Source organism: Rhinatrema bivittatum, chromosome 8 (genome assembly GCF_901001135.1).
Source record: "Rhinatrema bivittatum chromosome 8, aRhiBiv1.1, whole genome shotgun sequence".
Classification (NCBI taxonomy): domain Eukaryota; kingdom Metazoa; phylum Chordata; class Amphibia; order Gymnophiona; family Rhinatrematidae; genus Rhinatrema; species Rhinatrema bivittatum.
In genome coordinates, this window is record NC_042622.1 from 203,293,918 (window position 1) to 203,314,798 (window position 20,881).

The following is a 20,881-nucleotide window of genomic DNA, read 5'->3' on the forward strand; positions in this document are numbered from 1 at the left end:
TCTCCCCAGTCTAGGGAGAAGTTCTCTGAGGTTATTTTGCCTTGTGTCTCCTGTGGAGCAGAAGATCGGGACCTTTCTGTTTAGGGCAGATGTAAACAAATTTCTCTTTGGACAAAACATAGTAATGACAACAGAAAACGACCAAATGGTCCATCTAATCTACCCAGCAATTTGTTATGGTAGTAACTGCCACTTTGTGCACATTACCCCCTTGCGTTCTGTTAAGGGTAGTAACTGCCGTTTCATGCAGGTTGCTACCATGCTTTCTGTTAAAGATAGTAACTGCCATTCCGTGCAAGTTATCTCCATCAGAAATGTTATACCATTCTTTTCTTTAACTCTTCATGGATCCACAGTATTTGTCCCATGCTCTTTTGAATTCATTAACTGTTCTCATTTTCACCACCTCTTCTGGGAGGGCATTCCAGGCATCCATCACCCTCTGTGAAGAAATATTTCCTGATATTGGTTCTTAGTCATCCTCCTGGAATTTCAGATCATGACCATCTAGTTCTACTCTTTCCTTTCCAGCAGAAAAGGTTTGAAGCTGGTGCATCATGGATACGTGTCAGGTATCTGAAGGTCTCTATCAAATCTCCCCTGCACCTCCTCTCCTCCATGGTATACATATTTAGATCCTTCGGCTTTTCCTTATAGGACTTCTGAAAGAGACTCTATACCATTTTGGTCGCCTTCCTCTAGACAGTTTCCATCCTGTCTCTGTCCTTTTTGAGATATGGTCTGCAGAACTGAACACAGTACTCCAGGTGAGGCCTCACCAAGAATCTGTACAAGGTCATTATCACTTCCATTTTCCTGCTAGTTATATCTCTCTAAGCAGCCCAGCATCTTTCTAGATTTAGCTGCTGCCTTGTCACATTGCTTTGCCGTCTTCAGATTGCCAGACACAATTGCCCCAAGGGCCCTCTCCTAGTCCCGTACACAATAATCTTTCACCCCCCATCACATACAGCTCTTTTCGTTTTCCGCACCACAGATGTATTGAATCACAGTAACCAAATCTTCAACCACTCTTCAGTTTTTCTTAAATGACGTTTCATTATCTCTACTCCTTCAGGCATGTTCACTCTATTGCAGATCTTATTATCATCTGCAAAAAGGCAAACTTTCCCTTCCAACCCCTCCGCAATGTCGCTCACAAAAATGTTGAACAAAACCGGTCCCAAAATCAATCCTTGAGGCATTCCACTTAATGCCACTCTCATCTGAGCAGGTTCCATTTACCATTACACATTGTTTCCTGTCACTCGACCAGTTAGTAATCCACTCCACTACCTCAGCACGCACACCCAAGCTTCTCATTTTATTCACAAGTCTCCTATGTGGGACAGTTTTTAAAGCTTTGCTGAAATCCAAGTAACACAACAAACACCTCAAATAGCCACACAGATGGGTGATGTCATCTGACAGCACCAAATCAGATTCTCTTCTCTCAGCTCAGAGCTTTTAGAACTGCTCTGAGCATACACGACAGTTCCCATACTGCCTTCTCCATGAGTTCTTCCCTTAGTCTTTTCTCCATCCACTCATGCATACAGTTGGAAAAGCCCTCTCGAGTGTTGCCATATTTTCACTCACAAAAATGTCATCGAAGTCTTCCTTGATTAAAAAAAAAAAAAAAAAAAAGGGGGTAACATTTCTTTTAAATTCTATGAGAAATGTCACAGGAAAATGGCTGTAGCAGGTTTCCATGATCTGTGTCTAAGAAGCCTTGAACCAGACCATGGTAGTGTGAACTGTGGCCCCTGTGGAAGAATGTCACTACAGATTTTGGCTTTTTGAGACATTAAATTCAAATATAGTCTCTCACACTCAAAGTCAATCAAAAAACCATATGAAGCATTGGAATTCTTCACTATCAAAATATTGTGTGAAGAGAAAGATATGACACCAAAGGGACTCCTTGGTGCGAGATAATGCATCTATACCAACACGCCATAGCACTAAATCATTGGCATTGAAAAGCTATGGTGCAGAAATGGCACAGGACATCAAGATGCTGAGCCATTGACATAGCACAACAGTGCCACAACACCATAGCACAAAAAGTACAGTGCTAAGACACCATGGTGCAGAATCATTGCCAAGACAACATTGCACAAAGTCTTCAGTGCCAAAACAGCTTGACGTGAAATCATCTGCATCAAAAGACAAAAAAAACCATAGATACTATAATGTGAAGTCACTGACACAGAAAATGAAAAATGCTGATAAAACAGCAAGGCAGAAAACTGATTCTGAACATCACTGTATTTATATTGTGTCAAGTAATTCAAAAAGCAGCTTTGCATCTCCCCCTCCCTTGAAGGCAGCAATACCAGATACTGGCGAAGGGCCTCTAGTGTCATTGCCACCAATGCCTGAAATGCATTAATTTATGCAAAAGCTTGGTCATATTTCCTTAAATTATATATGAAAAATTTGCCAAACACAGTTCTGGAGAAGTTTAGAGAAAAGCTTAAGGCTAAACTTCCAGCCTCATATTTCCAAAAAGAAGCCAAAAATCCAGAAGAAGCTGAAGCAGACACCAGTTCAACATCATATATAAAGCTAGAATCAGAAGATACGTACAGCTCCACTGGTATGTCGCAATGTGAATCGCACTGTCCATTTCTGAACTACCATCTGATCCATCCCTGGAACCAGGCAGAACATCAACGCCGCTGGATGATATCACATGCCTGGTGCTTCTTCAAAATATGGCAGAGAACAAGCCATTTAAATTAAAGAAGGAAGAAGAAGGTGCTGTGGAATGGCAGGGAGTAAGCAATACAAGGCTGTCTCCTTGCATGAAACATGGCTGCAGGTACATTCAAAAATCTGAAAAACACCATTCACAGTACCACCAGTGGCAAAGAATATTGAAATCAAATATAGGGTACAGAGCTGCCTGGGACGTGCAAAGGTCTAGCTGCCCTACAAATCCTTCACTGTAGACTCAGCCATGAAAAGAGCAAAGAATAACGTTTATTCTAACACACCCAAGAATATATACCAAGGAGCATCATTCAATCCAGCATAGTTGCTCATCAAATACAGATGATTCAATTCTTGTATAACAGAAACTTTCAAGAGTAAGAGCTATGACTATTTGACAATATTATGACAGAAACTGAAGATTGTGCAAAACACATAACTTGTTCAATCTATGACTCTTTCAACACATCTTCAAGACTTTCAGTCACAGTTGTATTGTCAAGAGCATGGCCTGAATAAAGGCATCTGGCCTGCAAGAAGACATGTATGAAAACTTGGTGGACATGCCATGTTTCGGTGACAGCTTCTTTGGAAGCAAAACGGAAGAAACTGTACGGTTTATAAAGAATCAAAGTTCAGCTCTGCAATCACTTTCCCCCTCACAAATGGATACATCAACCCAAAAATATTTAGGAAAGACCTTATAGAAGGTCTGACTCTTAGTCCCAAAGATGAAGATACAATCCCTATCACTATTATAGGCAATGCCCAATTATCCTGCAACAACTACAGCAGCTACAACAACAGATACATAAACAACCCAGGCCAAGAGGCAGGAATAGGCAACAACAAAGACAAATGCAAGGCTGCTTTCTAAATTTTCAAACTCTTCCTCTACAACATCCTGCAAGTTTCCAGAAGCAATAAAAGAAACAATTACAAATCCTTAATCAAGAGCTGCAGTCTCGTCCTTAAGCAAAAGCATTTCAACCAGTCCCTCAAAATCAGAAAGGAAAATGATTCTACTCAAGATATTTCCTGATTCCAAAAATGACAGGTGATCTGTTTTAGTTCTCAGAGATTTGAACACTTGCCTAAAGAAGGAAAAGTTTTAAATGTACTCCTTGAGTATAATCCTTACTAAGCAAAACAAGAACTGGCTGATATCCATAGACCTCAAGGATGCCTATACACACATCCCAATAAAGAAAAAGCCTTCCAGAATTTCCATTACCAATACAAAGTAATATCTTTTAGAATGGCATCACAGAGGGTGTTTATGAAATGTGTAGTAGCTGCACATTTAAGGAAACAAAACTTGCTAGTCTTTCCATACCTAGATGACTGGCTAATATCGAGCATGTCCTACGAGAACTCTGTAATAGATGTAGATTTGGTTGCAACCAAGAAACAAAGATTGATAGAAGCAAAGATTCCTTTATTGATCTAGTAGCAGTAAGAGCCCGACTCTGGCCGAGTTTCGCTCATTGAGATGGTTTACTTCCACTTTTGGCATTCAGAAGTTGTATGTGCTCATTCTGACGATATACTGTTTGTGAGACTTATTTGTCTGAATCCCTTACCCAAGACTAAATCAATAACTGGAGACGTCAGACATAATTTATATGCTTTTAAAGGTGCTCCAGAAGAATCTATGTTGGGAGTTCAAAACAAGAACGACTTTGTATCTGCTAACAATAGAAGATTGATTTTGGCTAAACCACTAAGAAAACGAGTGTGATGTTTTAAAGCCCCTGAGGCAGCTTATCTCAATGAGCAAAACTCGGCCAGAGTCAGGCTCCTACTGCTACTAGATCAATAAAGGAATCTTTGCTTCTATCGATCTTTGTTTCCCGGTTGCTACTATGCCACTTTGGATCGGCTTCCATGTTGTTTCCTGGGCCCATAGATGTAGATTTGGCCATCCAAACTATGCAGTTTCTGGGATTCAAGGTAAATTTCAAAAAATCAAGCTTAATCCTGAGATAAGACTTGGAATTCATAGGAGCAAGTCTAGATATGACCAAAGGAAAAACCTACCTACCAATCCAAAGAACAACCATAATAAAGCAATGGCAAAGTGCTTATGCACAAAAAACTGGGTAACAGTGTGAAATTTCCTGAAGCTTTTGAGGCATATGGCATCAACAGTGCATATTTATTTTATTTATTTATTTAGTTAACATATTTATATACCGTTTTACCAATGTAAAAATTGACCAAAGCGGTTTACAGTAATATAACTATAAAAACAGAATCAAATTTAAAATTAAAATAAAAATGAAAAATAAAACAAAGCCAAATTTAAAGCAAAGTTAGAATAAAAATACAATATACAACATGATCAATAACAAAAATTTTAGTGACTTTAAGATATAAATGAATTGGCTGTTACATTAAAAACTAAAAGAGAGAAAGGTATAGCAAATAAAATAAGTAAGTTGTTAGGAAGATCTACTAATCCTTAGCAATGGCATATCACTCCCCTGGCCTGTCTAAAAATTAGATAGGCTCACTGGCATCTGAAAAATTATTAGAATCAACATGTACAACCTCTTTTTCAAACATTTTTGTGATAAAAGTTAGATTAGAGCAGGTTGATAGTTTTAAAATCATTAGGAGCTAAATTGGGTTTTTTAAAATAGGTTTACCAGAGCAGCCTTTAATGGTTCTGGCATGTGGCCCTCCCTTAATGAGCAATTGACAAGATTTTGTGGCATTAGTATGATTGAATTCTGGTTTTCAAACATCCATCTCAGTGACAAAATGTGCGAAAGGTTTAAAAAAACAGGACTAGATTAACATCACTGGCAACAATGATAGAGGAATTTTGTATAATTTTGCAATATTTTTAAATGTGGAGTGTATTAATTTCTCAATAGTTAGTTGCAATTGGGTAAAAAGCCGACTGCAAGATGAAAAGATAACCAAGAAGAGCAGTGGCACCAGACAATAATAGTTTACTAAATGGTGAAATAAAAATAAACATTAAAAATAAACATAAAAATATGTTCATAAATTTAAAAAAAATGATAAATGAGTTCTCCTGGAAGGGAATGCCCTCTTGGATGAGATAGTGAAGTCAAGAACAGTAATGGAATTCAAAAGAGATGAGATAAACACTAAGAGGTCAATTTTAGAAGTATTGCTTATGCAAAAATGCCCACATATGCACATATGTGGGTCGTGTGCGAGCCATGTGGATTTTAAAAAGCCGCAAAGAACATGCATATATACTCATGTGTGTTTCAGAAATAAGAGGGCAGAAAAGGAGTGGTAAATGGGTGTTCTGGGCAGGGCCAACAGTTCCGCACGTAATTCTGTACTTTAAAATTGAAGACTGTGACGCGCATCAGCTTGTTATCCACATAACTTTACGGCTGTTCCAGATGAGAAGCAAGTCTGTAGATTCCAAATTTTAGAGCTTTCAGGACAGGGTGAGGGGTCTAGGTCTACTGGGGGATGTTCAGGATGAAGAACCAGAGGGGTCTTGAATCTCTCGATATTAACTGTGCAAACTGATCGACTAATTACTTTCCGTAACAACGGAAATTGAGGTAATTTGCATGGAGCAGCAGTTACTACCTTTAGAAAAAAAATGTAAAAACTTGCCGAGTAGACTGGATGGGTCACTTAGGTATTTTTCTGCCAATATTTATAATGTTACTAACTATCTGACACGGCCATATTTCGGCAATTTATGTCTGTATCAGGTGTTTAAACCTATGAGTATTAGAAAAATATCAATCAATATAAAAAATATAAAACAAATCTGATAAAAATATCACTTGAAATGCTTCACATCTATGTAGTATGTACAAGAAGGTAGTATTTAGTATTTATTCACATTTATTGATTGCTTACCTGCCAAAGGCCTAAACGATTTATAAAATCTAACATACATATCAAGCTATGAAAGAGAAAAATGTAAGACTCAATTAAAATAAACAAGTACATAAAAACATAAGATATGCCATACTGGGTCAGACCAAAGGCCCATCAATAAAACAATAAAACCTGCAAATAAAAATAGTGGACATAATTTTTAAAGGAGTTAAGCAAGTAAATGTAACATACTGTTGTAGCAATTTTGAAAAGTCATTTACTCGCATAAAGTGCACTTATGTGAGTAAATCTTATGGACAATTCAATGGCATATATTGTAGCAATTTTCAAAAACCCACTTAACTCGAGTAAAGTGCATTTCCTCGAGTAAAACCCAGTTTTACATGCGTAAATGCTTTTAAAAATTGTGCCCATAGTCTATGGCAGCAGAAAAATAAGATCTATCACTCAGGGCGAAAAGGTAGTTGCACGATGGAGATCAGCATAAAAACATATAAAACTCAGTTTCATAATTAAAATTCAGTATATGCAATTTTAAATAAAAAGATCTTCAACTGCAGTTTAAAAATAAGTCCAGAAAATCAAGACATTGTGAATTGTCCTTCTTGGTAATCCAAAAATTTTATGAACAAATACCAGTGACCATCTGTTCATTTGGGGTTCCACAGGAACCCTGTACTCTTTTTTTTTTTTTTTTTTGAAACTTTATATATTGCCAATGACCAACAATAAAAACCAAGAACTGCAGTGTATACATTTTTCCCCATTTTTTCCCCCTCCTTCCCCACCCTCCCTCCTTCCCGTAACCAATGTCTTAGTTTAGCGTCCAAGTTGGTGTTGGTATAATCCCATAAAGTTCTCGGAAGGTGCTCGTCCGTAATGTAATTAGCTTCCATCATCAGAGTGTTCCGTGTGTGGCGTGAGATGTGGAGCAGTATTCCAAGGGTCACATAAAAGTCCAATGCAGGGAGTTAGATAAGCATTTGTAAAGCCCGCCCATATCTGGGAAGTGCGTACAAGTTTCTTTGAGATAGATTGTACAGGGGTGGCATGCTCCAGTGAGCATAGTCGTACCATTTTTCTGAACCAATGTTCATACCTGGGATCATGAGAGTCCAGCCAATTTGTCAATATTATTTGTTTTCCCAACACTCCCGCTTTTTGGAGAAATAATATCTTTGGTAAGGATAAGCTCAATTGGGGCGAGGTCTGTACCCCAAATAACCATAAGTTGGGGTCTAAAGGTAAGGGCGTGTGGAGTAATGTGGAACAGGTTTGTCTTATCTGCTTCCAAAATTGAGCGACTGCCACACATTCCCAGAAATAATGACTCTCAGGGTTTGCACATTTAGGGCATGCTGCTGAAGGGGTAATCTTCATTTGTTTTGCTCGGGTAGGGGTAATATAATACTGCCAAAGAAACTTGTATTGGACTTCTCGCAATATGACATTCTCTGTTATAACATATAATTCCTACCCTGTACTCTTTTATTATTTTTGGTTTATGTTTATATTTTTTGTTTTGTGTTTTATTTTATCATTTATTAAATATTAACTATTGTCAATATTTGTATTTTTGCACTGCTTGTTCAGATCTCATCACTCCTGCTCCAACAGTTAGTTATAATCATCCATTTTTATGATTTCAACCTTTTATATTTTGATATTATGCACTAAACCAAACAAAGCAACATAGTAGGTAATGGCAGAAAAAGACTAATTGACCCATTCAGATTGCTCAGTTATTCCTATCTATTTTAAAAGGATATATGCCAGCCGTAGAAGCTTGACTACTTGTGGGATATCATTCCTTATTTAGTTTTTGTTTTCTTCATCCTTGGTTCCCTACCCTCTTGGATAGATGAGCATACATGATCCTATACTTAATCCTGCACCAAGCACTCCTCCCCACCTGTCATGTCTTACATGTAATCTAAAGAGCTACCAAAACTAGAGTGGCTGTTGACTGGATATCTGGCCTCCTAGGTCCCTCCAGCCTTACTGGACAGTACTCATTCACCTTTAACCTGCCAATACCAACCCAATTAATTTGTGGACATTGTAACCTTCTGATACTAACTTGACTATCCAAGGCCCATAGTATCATTTGGTCGTACTTCCTTTTTCTGTCCTTTCTTTCTTATCACCTCTCCCTTTGTGTCTGCAGTCAAGGAAGTAGAAGTTGGGTTCTTTGCATTACTGCAACCTTCCAACCCTGTTCCTATCATTCTTACAAAATGTGACATTAGACTATGGCCAACAGGCCCATCCAATCTGCCCGATCTCCCTCCAGGTGCAGTGCCACAGACCTCACCCAAGCCTTCCCCTCATCTCTTTGCCACTAGGGATCCTCTGTGCTCATCCCATGCTTACTTTAATTCCTTTATAGTTTTAGTCTCCACTAACTCCACTGGGAGGTTATTCCATGCATCTGGCAACTTTGCTGTAAAAGAAAACTATTTTCTGATGTACCTCCCTGGAACTTCATACCATGACTTCTTGTTCTAAAGCTTACTTTCCTTTGAAAAAAAATTATTACTAGTGCCTGATTTATACCTTTGAAGTATTTGAATGATTCTGTCACATCCACCTTATCTCTCCTTTCCTCTTATCTAGAGTATATATATTTAGGTCCTTTAGGGGGTAGTTACTGAAAGGATTTATGAGCCTAATCCCCTTTTGGAAAATGAATGGAGGGGGAAATATACATGAAACAATGATGTTGCATTTATTTTTCCCTTTTATTCATAGTAGGTATTTGGAGTGGGGAGTGGCAAAGTTGGGGAAAGCATTTACAAGCATACTTTCAGTTTTGAAAGCATGCACGTAAATGTACTCACAGAAAGTTACACCTGCTCAAGAGCAGATGTAAATTCCTGCATGTGTCTATGCACATACCTGCACAACCCAGGAATTTTCAAAACGGTCTTATGTGCATAAGTCTGTTTTGAAAATTCTGGCTGACATCTGCGAGTATTTTTTACCTTTACCCACAGACATTAGTCTTAATCAGGCTGTTGAAAATTATCCTCCCTGTCTCATATGGCATTTGGTACAGACCCCACACTATTTTGGTAGCCTTTTTGTAAACTGCTAATGCAATATTCTCAGTTCCAGTCCTCAGGATGCCTGGACAGTTCTGGTTTTCAGCTACAATGTACCAGATCTATGGGGATCTCAAAGACTAGATTTGAGAAGCACTGAACTAGTTCTGAAGGAACTAGATTTCAGAAGCACTGAACTAGTTTTGAAGGAACTGAAAAATGAAATTTCTGATCTGTTAGTTAAAATTTGTAACCTATCATTAAAATCATCCATTGTACCTGAAGACTGGAGGGTGGCCAATGTAACCCCAATATTTAAAAAAGGCTCCAGGGGCGATCCGGGTAACTATAGACCAGTGAGCCTGACTTCAGTGCCAGGAAAAATAGTGGAAACTATTCTCAAGAACAAAATTGTAAAGCATATAGAAAGACAGGATTTAATGGAACATAGTCAACATGGATTTACCCAAGGGAAGTCTTGCCTAACAAATCTGCTTCATTTTTTTGAAGGGGTTAATAAACATGTGGATAAAGGTGAACCGGTAGATGTAGTGTATTTGGATTTTCAGAAGGAGTTTGACAAAGTCCCTCATGAGAGGCTTCTACGAAAACTAAAAAGTCATGGGATAGGAGGCGATGTCCTTTCGTGGATTACAAGCTGGTTAAAAGACAGGAAACAGAGAGTAGGATTAAATGGTCAATTTTCTCAGTGGAAAAGGGTAAACAGTGGAGTGCCTCAGGGATCTGTACTTGGACCAGTGCTTTTCAATATATATATATAAATGATCTGGAAAGGAATACGACGAGTGAGGTTATCAAATTTGCAGATGATACAAAATTATTCAGAGTAGTTAAATCACAAGCAGACTGTGATACATTGCAGGAGGACCTTGCAAGACTTGAAGATTGGGCATCCAAATGGCAGATGAAATTTAATGTGGACAAGTGCAAGGTGTTGCATATAGGGAAAAATAACCCTTGCTGTAGTTACACGATGTTAGGTTCCATATTAGGAGCTACCACCCAGGAAAAAGATCTAGGCATCATAGTGGATAATACTTTAAAATCGTCAGCTCAGTGTGCTGCAGCAGTCAAAAAAGCAAATAGAATGTTAGGAATTATTAGGAAGGGAATGGTGAATAAAACGGAAAATGTCATAATGCCTCTGTATCGCTCCATGGTGAGACCGCACCTTGAATACTGTGTACAATTCTGGTCGCCGCATCTCAAAAAAGATATAGTTGCAATGGAGAAGGTACAGAGAAGGGCAACCAAAATGATAAAGGGGATGGAACAGCTTCCCTATGAGGAAAGGCTGAAGAGGTTAGGGCTGTTCAGCTTGGAGAAGAGATGGCTGAGGGGGGATATGATAGAGGTCTTTAAGATCATGAGAGGTCTTGAACGAGTAGATGTGATTTGGTTATTTTCACTTTCGAATAATAGAAGGACTAGGGGGCATTCCATGAAGTTAGCAAGTAGCACATGTAAGACTAATCGGAGAAAATTCTTTTTCACTCAACGCACAATAAAGCTCTGGAATTTGTTGCCAGAGGATGTGGTTAGTGCAGTTAGTATAGCTGGGTTCAAAAAAGGTTTGGATAAGTTCTTGGAGGAGAAGTCCATTAATGGCTATTAATCAATTATACTTAGGGAATAGCCACTGCTATTAATTGCATCAGTACTCCAACTTAAACATGCAAGGGAATGTTTGCTTGGTGGTAATCTTGTACGGGGGTTATTCAATGAGGATAACCGATTTGCAGTTATCCTCTCATGAACCTCCGTCTATTATTCTTTTATTAAGTTGAACAATATCTCACGAACTTTTTTTATATTTTTCAATTTTTCTAAAAATCCCTTCTCCCCTGCTGCTTTACCGCCCCACTGATGTCTTGTTACATACTTATCGGGACGTCGCCTCTGCGATGTGTTATGGGCGCGGAGCTGCTTGTCCGACACGGGCCATGTTTCGGCACAGTGTGCCTGCTTCAGGGACTATGGGAGAACATGCTGTGTCCGATACTGGGTTCACAGCGTGTGGGAGACCTTTAATGTATAAAAAGGTTAATTTTAAACAGCTAAGCCTTCTGCATGCTTTATCTCTTATTCATTAATAATGCTTGAATTAAGACCCACCTTGCCATTGAAAACTTACTTGTGTGTAGCTTCTTTCTGTCTCACGGGCGACGCCTATTGTGCTTGTCTGGGCGTCGGAACTGTTCTGACTCTTTATATATACCTGCCTGGGAGACCTACCTCCTACTCTTTTTCAGACCGAGGCTATCTTGGACGTGTGCAATTCTGCTAATTATGTTGTAGCGGACCTGACAGGGAACTATGTCTGCTGAGGGATGAGCTTCTGCTTCATGAGGCGGACTTGGTGGGGAACTGGTGCTCACCACGTCCGCTAATGCTATGTTCGGTTTTTTCTTTTTTTCTTTTGAAGGGCGGCATAAATTAGACTGAGGGCGTTTTCCGGGCGGGGCTAACTATTTGTGATAGTTGCTAATTTGGTGAAGGGCGTTTCTCGGGCGGGGCTGACAGCCGCGCCTGTCTGAAATATAACTTTCCCATATCTCTTAATGATCTGCCTCTTTTGAAAGATTAGTCTTACGAGTTATTCAACTCGTGAAGCTATTTTAACACTTCTGACGGCCCGCTATGCAAGTCATGAAGGTACTGCTCAATCTTTTCGATGTCTCACTTACCGGCGCCAGCAGTCCCGCCCATTTGACTGCTTATAGTGCATCATGTGTTCCTTTGTGGAAGGCAGACCTGATTGTAAACTAGTTCTTGCCACGTCTGCTGGAACTGCTGAGGCTTTTTATCTTTTATTTACAGGGGGCTACTTCAATCGGACTGGGAGGCGCCGTTCTATAAACTAACTGCTTTCCTAGTGTATGATCTTAAATTTTTACATGCTTGTCAAGTGACTTTGATGTTTGTAATGCTATTTTGCAAAAGGCTATCTATCATATTGTCTGTATGACTTATGATGATTTATCAACCTAAGATCAACTGCCATGGTGCCTGGGTGGCTACTGTAATATCTGTGTGGCTACTACTCCATTTATTTGTGTTTTAGCTAAACTGTTAGGGAACTACTGATCCTACATGATTTAATGCATAAGTTCAATGTGGTAAATCCACAGCTGCTGTCCTTTTCTGAATTGTGATCCTTGTGGTTGAACCTTTAGCGTCCCTATTCATTGATCATGAAATCCGAATGATTTCACCAAAATACTGTCCAGTCGATTTCTCGATTGAGCCCCTTCGGAGCCACTGTGCCCCAGGTGTATATGTACTTCTGTTCCATCTGTATTAGCTTTGTGTTCAGGTCGCCTCCCCTCGGGTGTTCCTGTAATTGAAAGAGGACCGCCGCTTTGAACTCTTCCGGTGGATGACCCATTTGTTGCCAGTGATCTGTTAAAGGAGCCCCTTCAATTTTGTGTCTCAGTCGACTGGCATGTTCTTGAAGCCTGTTCTTAACCTTGCGCATTGTCTTGCCAATGTATACCTTGTGGCAGGTGCACCAGAGTGCGTAGATCACTCTTGTTGAGTCGCAGGTATAGAAACCTCTATAGGTATATTTCCTCCGTCCCGGGATGGTTAACTCTGTGCCCTCATGCATAAACTGGCATGCACTGCATTTCCCGCATATTTTTTGACCTCTTTGTGTATCTTGACTTTGAGTTTGTTCAGGTAGTAGATTGGAATGTACTATCAAATCCTTCAGATTTTGTGCTTTAGTAAGAGCGAATGTGGGTTTTTCTTTCAAATTCGGGTGGACTTGCAAAAGAGACCAGTATTTTAGTATACTTTTTTTTAACATGAACGTTTGTGGTGTGTGTGGTAACACGCAAATTAATTTCTCACTATCAGTGCTGGTTTTGGGTTGAAGGAGCAGTTCTCTATTGGCCCATCTTGCTCGTTTGTACGCCTTTTTTACTGTTGCTACTGGATAGCCTCTCTGCAAAAATCTACTGGTCATGTCCGCCGCTTGTATCTTAAATTCTTCAAGGGATGAGCACAATCTCCTCAACCTAAGAAATTGCCCTACTGGTAAGTTATTTCTAAGGTGATTGGGATGAAACGACGAGTAATGTAACAGTGTGTTTCTGTCCGTAGGTTTCCGGTATATGGTAAATTGAAATCCTTCCCCTGTAAGCATTATTTGAATGTCCAGGAACGGTATGCTGTTCTTGTGATGTTGACTTGTAAAACGCAGATGTGGATTGCGGCTATTTAACCATTGTATGAAATGTTGCAGTTCCTCCTCTTCTCCTTGCCATATGACGAAAATGTCGTCGATGAATCTTTTCCAAAATTTGATATGACATTCAAAACTATTTCGATATACCCACTTCTCCTCAAACTCTGACATGTACAAGTTGGCCAGGTCAGGGGCCATTGTGGCCCCCATAGCTGTACCTTTGATTTGTTTATAGTACTTCCCTAAGAACATAAAATAATTCTCTTGTAGCGCAATGCTGGCTAGTTCTTGAATGAAGGCTACGGGAGTTCTCCGTCGTGTGCTGGTGGAGATTAACTTTGCCGTTATTACCTCTATGGCCTCACTTTGGGGTATGCTGGTATATAATGCCGTCACATCTATAGTCACTAAATATGTAAGTTCTGGTTCTGGATGAAGATCTTGTAGAAGAGTCATTAGGTGTGCGGAATCCCGTATATATGATGTTATCTGTGGGATATATCCACGTAGGGATCTATCCACAAATTGAGAAAGTGGCTCTAAAAGCGACCCTTTGGAGGACACTATTGGACGTCCCGGTGGGGACTTGAGCGATTTGTGAATCTTAGGTACGGTGTAAAATACCGGACAGGTGGGGTATTTAACTTTCAAAAAACGAACCTCCTTCTCTGTAATCCAGTTTGCTTGTAGGGCTTGGTCTACTATACGGTCTATCCTCTGTTTAATTTCCTTGGTTGGATCCTCTGACAATGGTTGATAAAATTCAGTGTCATTGAGCTGTCGCTCTATTTCCATAATATACTGTTGCCTGTCTTGTATTACAATGGAGCCCCCCTTATCAGCTGGTTTTACTACTATTTGCTGATTATCTCGGATCTCCTTGAGCGCATGGATTTCTGCGCTCGATAAATTGTTGCTGCTAACTGATCGCTGGGTGATCTTTGAAAAACTGTCTCTGCGAACCATTTCCGCGAACGTGTAAATCACCGGGTCTATTGGACCTGGTGGTACCCAGGTGGAACGTGGTGTCAATACATCCTTCTGATATTCTTGGGGGGCTGAATTTGCAAAAAACACTTTCAACCTTAATTGTCGAATGAATCTGTTCAAGTATTTTTCACCTTCAAATGTTGAGTAACTGTTTACTGGTGCAAAGGATAGGCCTTTATTTAATAAAGTCAATTGGGCTTCTGTCAAAGGAATCGTTGATATATTTATGACTGCCTCATGCATAATTGTTGCTATTTGTTCTTGGCTTGTCTTGTTCGTCCGTAAGGGCGTTTCGAGCCTTGATTGTCTTTTTCTTTGATTCGTTTGTTGTCTTTGCGGGCACCGGCCTGTTCTAAAAAATGTGGATCTCTCTCTTCTACTTGTTCATCTCTAGTCTTCTCTGTGTGTCGTCTGTTCGAACGTGCCTCTTCTCCCGAAGAGTCATCTGATGAACCCGCAAAAGTAACTTTGGGTTTCCTATATCTGTGAGGTTGTGTCGACATCCATAGGTATACGTTACCTTTTTTATAATCCTCTTCATCCCGGGTGAACTTTGTTAACTTAAATTGCTTCAGTTCATCCCTAAAGGTGTCTATTTGGTCCTGCAACTCTTTAAAGGACTGTTGGTATTTGTCTTCTGGTTCCGCTTGACGAATTTCTTCTAGAGTTTTTTCAATCTCTTCTTTCACTTGGACAGCAGTTGTTTGTGCTTTCTCAATAATGAGGATCATTAGATCCAACGAGCATTTGTTGAGGATCTTATTCCAATTTTGCAGAAATTCCGGATCTTCTCCATATAATCTTGGTTCCTTCTGAATTCTTAAACCACGTGGTATTCGTTGGACTCGACAGTACTCGATTAGAGTACCGGCATGTAATTCTGTTCTAATTAATTTTTTGTTTGATGCCGTGACTGAGTTCCATTGGTCCGGTTTTTGGCCATCTTGTGTAGTAAATATTGAAGGTGCTGTCAAAAGCGCCTGTAGTCTGGCTTCCGAGAAGGACAATGTATTGTCCCAGGCAGTAATAGATGTAGTCATAACTGAGGTTATTTACAGTCCAGTATTCACTAGTCACTAACCAACCTCCTTCCCTTCTCAAAAATACTCCAACTTAAACATGCAAGGGAATGTTTGCTTGGTGGTAATCTTGTACGGGGGTTATTCAATGAGGATAACCGATTTGCAGTTATCCTCTCATGAACCTCCGTCTATTATTCTTTTATTAAGTTGAACAATATCTCACGAACTTTTTTTATATTTTTCAATTTTTCTAAAAATCCCTTCTCCCCTGCTGCTTTACCGCCCCACTGATGTCTTGTTACATACTTATCGGGACGTCGCCTCTGCGATGTGTTATGGGCGCGGAGCTGCTTGTCCGACACGGGCCATGTTTCGGCACAGTGTGCCTGCTTCAGGGACTATGGGAGAACATGCTGTGTCCGATACTGGGTTCACAGCGTGTGGGAGACCTTTAATGTATAAAAAGGTTAATTTTAAACAGCTAAGCCTTCTGCATGCTTTATCTCTTATTCATTAATAATGCTTGAATTAAGACCCACCTTGCCATTGAAAACTTACTTGTGTGTAGCTTCTTTCTGTCTCACGGGCGACGCCTATTGTGCTTGTCTGGGCGTCGGAACTGTTCTGACTCTTTATATATACCTGCCTGGGAGACCTACCTCCTACTCTTTTTCAGACCGAGGCTATCTTGGACGTGTGCAATTCTGCTAATTATGTTGTAGCGGACCTGACAGGGAACTATGTCTGCTGAGGGATGAGCTTCTGCTTCATGAGGCGGACTTGGTGGGGAACTGGTGCTCACCACGTCCGCTAATGCTATGTTCGGTTTTTTCTTTTTTTCTTTTGAAGGGCGGCATAAATTAGACTGAGGGCGTTTTCCGGGCGGGGCTAACTATTTGTGATAGTTGCTAATTTGGTGAAGGGCGTTTCTCGGGCCCTTCATGTAGGATCAGTAGTTCCCTAACAGTTTAGCTAAAACACAAATAAATGGAGTAGTAGCCACACAGATATTACAGTAGCCACCCAGGCACCATGGCAGTTGATCTTAGGTTGATAAATCATCATAAGTCATACAGACAATATGATAGATAGCCTTTTGCAAAATAGCATTACAAACATCAAAGTCACTTGACAAGCATGTAAAAATTTAAGATCATACACTAGGAAAGCAGTTAGTTTATAGAACGGCGCCTCCCAGTCCGATTGAAGTAGCCCCCTGTAAATAAAAGATAAAAAGCCTCAGCAGTTCCAGCAGACGTGGCAAGAACTAGTTTACAATCAGGTCTGCCTTCCACAAAGGAACACATGATGCACTATAAGCAGTCAAATGGGCGGGACTGCTGGCGCCGGTAAGTGAGACATCGAAAAGATTGAGCAGTACCTTCATGACTTGCATAGCGGGCCGTCAGAAGTGTTAAAATAGCTTCACGAGTTGAATAACTCGTAAGACTAATCTTTCAAAAGAGGCAGATCATTAAGAGATATGGGAAAGTTATATTTCAGACAGGCGCGGCTGTCAGCCCCGCCCGAGAAACGCCCTTCACCAAATTAGCAACTATCACAAATAGTTAGCCCCGCCCGGAAAACGCCCTCAGTCTAATTTATGCCGCCCTTCAAAAGAAAAAAAGAAAAAACCGAACATAGCATTAGCGGACGTGGTGAGCACCAGTTCCCCACCAAGTCCGCCTCATGAAGCAGAAGCTCATCCCTCAGCAGACATAGTTCCCTGTCAGGTCCGCTACAACATAATTAGCAGAATTGCACACGTCCAAGATAGCCTCGGTCTGAAAAAGAGTAGGAGGTAGGTCTCCCAGGCAGGTATATATAAAGAGTCAGAACAGTTCCGACGCCCAGACAAGCACAATAGGCGTCGCCCGTGAGACAGAAAGAAGCTACACACAAGTAAGTTTTCAATGGCAAGGTGGGTCTTAATTCAAGCATTATTAATGAATAAGAGATAAAGCATGCAGAAGGCTTAGCTGTTTAAAATTAACCTTTTTATACATTAAAGGTCTCCCACACGCTGTGAACCCAGTATCGGACACAGCATGTTCTCCCATAGTCCCTGAAGCAGGCACACTGTGCCGAAACATGGCCCGTGTCGGACAAGCAGCTCCGCGCCCATAACACATCGCAGAGGCGACGTCCCGATAAGTATGTAACAAGACATCAGTGGGGCGGTAAAGCAGCAGGGGAGAAGGGATTTTTAGAAAAATTGAAAAATATAAAAAAAGTTCGTGAGATATTGTTCAACTTAATAAAAGAATAATAGACGGAGGTTCATGAGAGGATAACTGCAAATCGGTTATCCTCATTGAATAACCCCCGTACAAGATTACCACCAAGCAAACATTCCCTTGCATGTTTAAGTTGGAGTATTTTTGAGAAGGGAAGGAGGTTGGTTAGTGACTAGTGAATACTGGACTGTAAATAACCTCAGTTATGACTACATCTATTACTGCCTGGGACAATACATTGTCCTTCTCGGAAGCCAGACTACAGGCGCTTTTGACAGCACCTTCAATATTTACTACACAAGATGGCCAAAAACCGGACCAATGGAACTCAGTCACGGCATCAAACAAAAAATTAATTAGAACAGAATTACATGCCGGTACTCTAATCGAGTACTGTCGAGTCCAACGAATACCACGTGGTTTAAGAATTCAGAAGGAACCAAGATTATATGGAGAAGATCCGGAATTTCTGCAAAATTGGAATAAGATCCTCAACAAATGCTCGTTGGATCTAATGATCCTCATTATTGAGAAAGCACAAACAACTGCTGTCCAAGTGAAAGAAGAGATTGAAAAAACTCTAGAAGAAATTCGTCAAGCGGAACCAGAAGACAAATACCAACAGTCCTTTAAAGAGTTGCAGGACCAAATAGACACCTTTAGGGATGAACTGAAGCAATTTAAGTTAACAAAGTTCACCCGGGATGAAGAGGATTATAAAAAAGGTAACGTATACCTATGGATGTCGACACAACCTCACAGATATAGGAAACCCAAAGTTACTTTTGCGGGTTCATCAGATGACTCTTCGGGAGAAGAGGCACGTTCGAACAGACGACACACAGAGAAGACTAGAGATGAACAAGTAGAAGAGAGAGATCCACATTTTTTAGAACAGGCCGGTGCCCGCAAAGACAACAAACGAATCAAAGAAAAAGACAATCAAGGCTCGAAACGCCCTTACGGACGAACAAGACAAGCCAAGAACAAATAGCAACAATTATGCATGAGGCAGTCATAAATATATCAACGATTCCTTTGACAGAAGCCCAATTGACTTTATTAAATAAAGGCCTATCCTTTGCACCAGTAAACAGTTACTCAACATTTGAAGGTGAAAAATACTTGAACAGATTCATTCGACAATTAAGGTTGAAAGTGTTTTTTTGCAAATTCAGCCCCCCAAGAATATCAGAAGGATGTATTGACACCACGTTCCACCTGGGTACCACCAGGTCCAATAGACCCGGTGATTTACACGTTCGCGGAAATGGTTCGCAGAGACAGTTTTTCAAAGATCACCCAGCGATCAGTTAGCAGCAACAATTTATCGAGCGCAGAAATCCATGCGCTCAAGGAGATCCGAGATAATCAGCAAATAGTAGTAAAACCAGCTGATAAGGGGGGCTCCATTGTAATACAAGACAGGCAACAGTATATTATGGAAATAGAGCGACAGCTCAATGACACTGAATTTTATCAACCATTGTCAGAGGATCCAACCAAGGAAATTAAACAGAGGATAGACCGTATAGTAGACCAAGCCCTACAAGCAAACTGGATTACAGAGAAGGAGGTTCGTTTTTTGAAAGTTAAATACCCCACCTGTCCGGTATTTTACACCGTACCTAAGATTCACAAATCGCTCAAGTCCCCACCGGGACGTCCAATAGTGTCCTCCAAAGGGTCGCTTTTAGAGCCACTTTCTCAATTTGTGGATAGATCCCTACGTGGATATATCCCACAGATAACATCATATATACGGGATTCCGCACACCTAATGACTCTTCTACAAGATCTTCATCCAGAACCAGAACTTACATATTTAGTGACTATAGATGTGACGGCATTATATACCAGCATACCCCAAAGTGAGGCCATAGAGGTAATAACGGCAAAGTTAATCTCCACCAGCACACGACGGAGAACTCCCGTAGCCTTCATTCAAGAACTAGCCAGCATTGCGCTACAAGAGAATTATTTTATGTTCTTAGGGAAGTACTATAAACAAATCAAAGGTACAGCTATGGGGGCCACAATGGCCCCTGACCTGGCCAACTTGTACATGTCAGAGTTTGAGGAGAAGTGGGTATATCGAAATAGTTTTGAATGTCATATCAAATTTTGGAAAAGATTCATCGACGACATTTTCGTCATATGGCAAGGAGAAGAGGAGGAACTGCAACATTTCATACAATGGTTAAATAGCCGCAATCCACATCTGCGTTTTACAAGTCAACATCACAAGAACAGCATACCGTTCCTGGACATTCAAATAATGCTTACAGGGGAAGGATTTCAATTTACCATATACCGGAAACCTACGGACAGAAACACACTGTTACATTACTCGTCGTTTCATCCCAATCACCTTAGAAATAACTTACCAGTAGGGCAATTTCTTAGGTTGAGGAGATTGTGCTCATCCCTTGAAGAATTTAAGATACAAGCGGCGGACATGACCAGTAGATTTTTGCAGAGAGGCTATCCAGTAGCAACAGTAAAAAAGGCGTACAAACGAGCAAGATGGGCCAATAGAGAACTGCTCCTTCAACCCAAAACCAGCACTGATAGTGAGAAATTAATTTGCGTGTTACCACACACACCACAAACGTTCATGTTAAAAAAAAGTATACTAAAATACTGGTCTCTTTTGCAAGTCCACCCGAATTTGAAAGAAAAACCCACATTCGCTCTTACTAAAGCACAAAATCTGAAGGATTTGATAGTACATTCCAATCTACTACCTGAACAAACTCAAAGTCAAGATACACAAAGAGGTCAAAAAATATGCGGGAAATGCAGTGCATG

The 20,881-nt window shown here is 40.3% G+C and overlaps 1 protein-coding gene across 8 annotated transcripts in view; it reads left to right on the forward strand.

The window, feature by feature from the left end:
* CUX1 (cut like homeobox 1) overlaps positions 1–20,881 on the forward strand; it is a 1,076,531-nt gene that overhangs the window by 808,060 nt on the left and 247,590 nt on the right. The window lies entirely within an intron of this gene.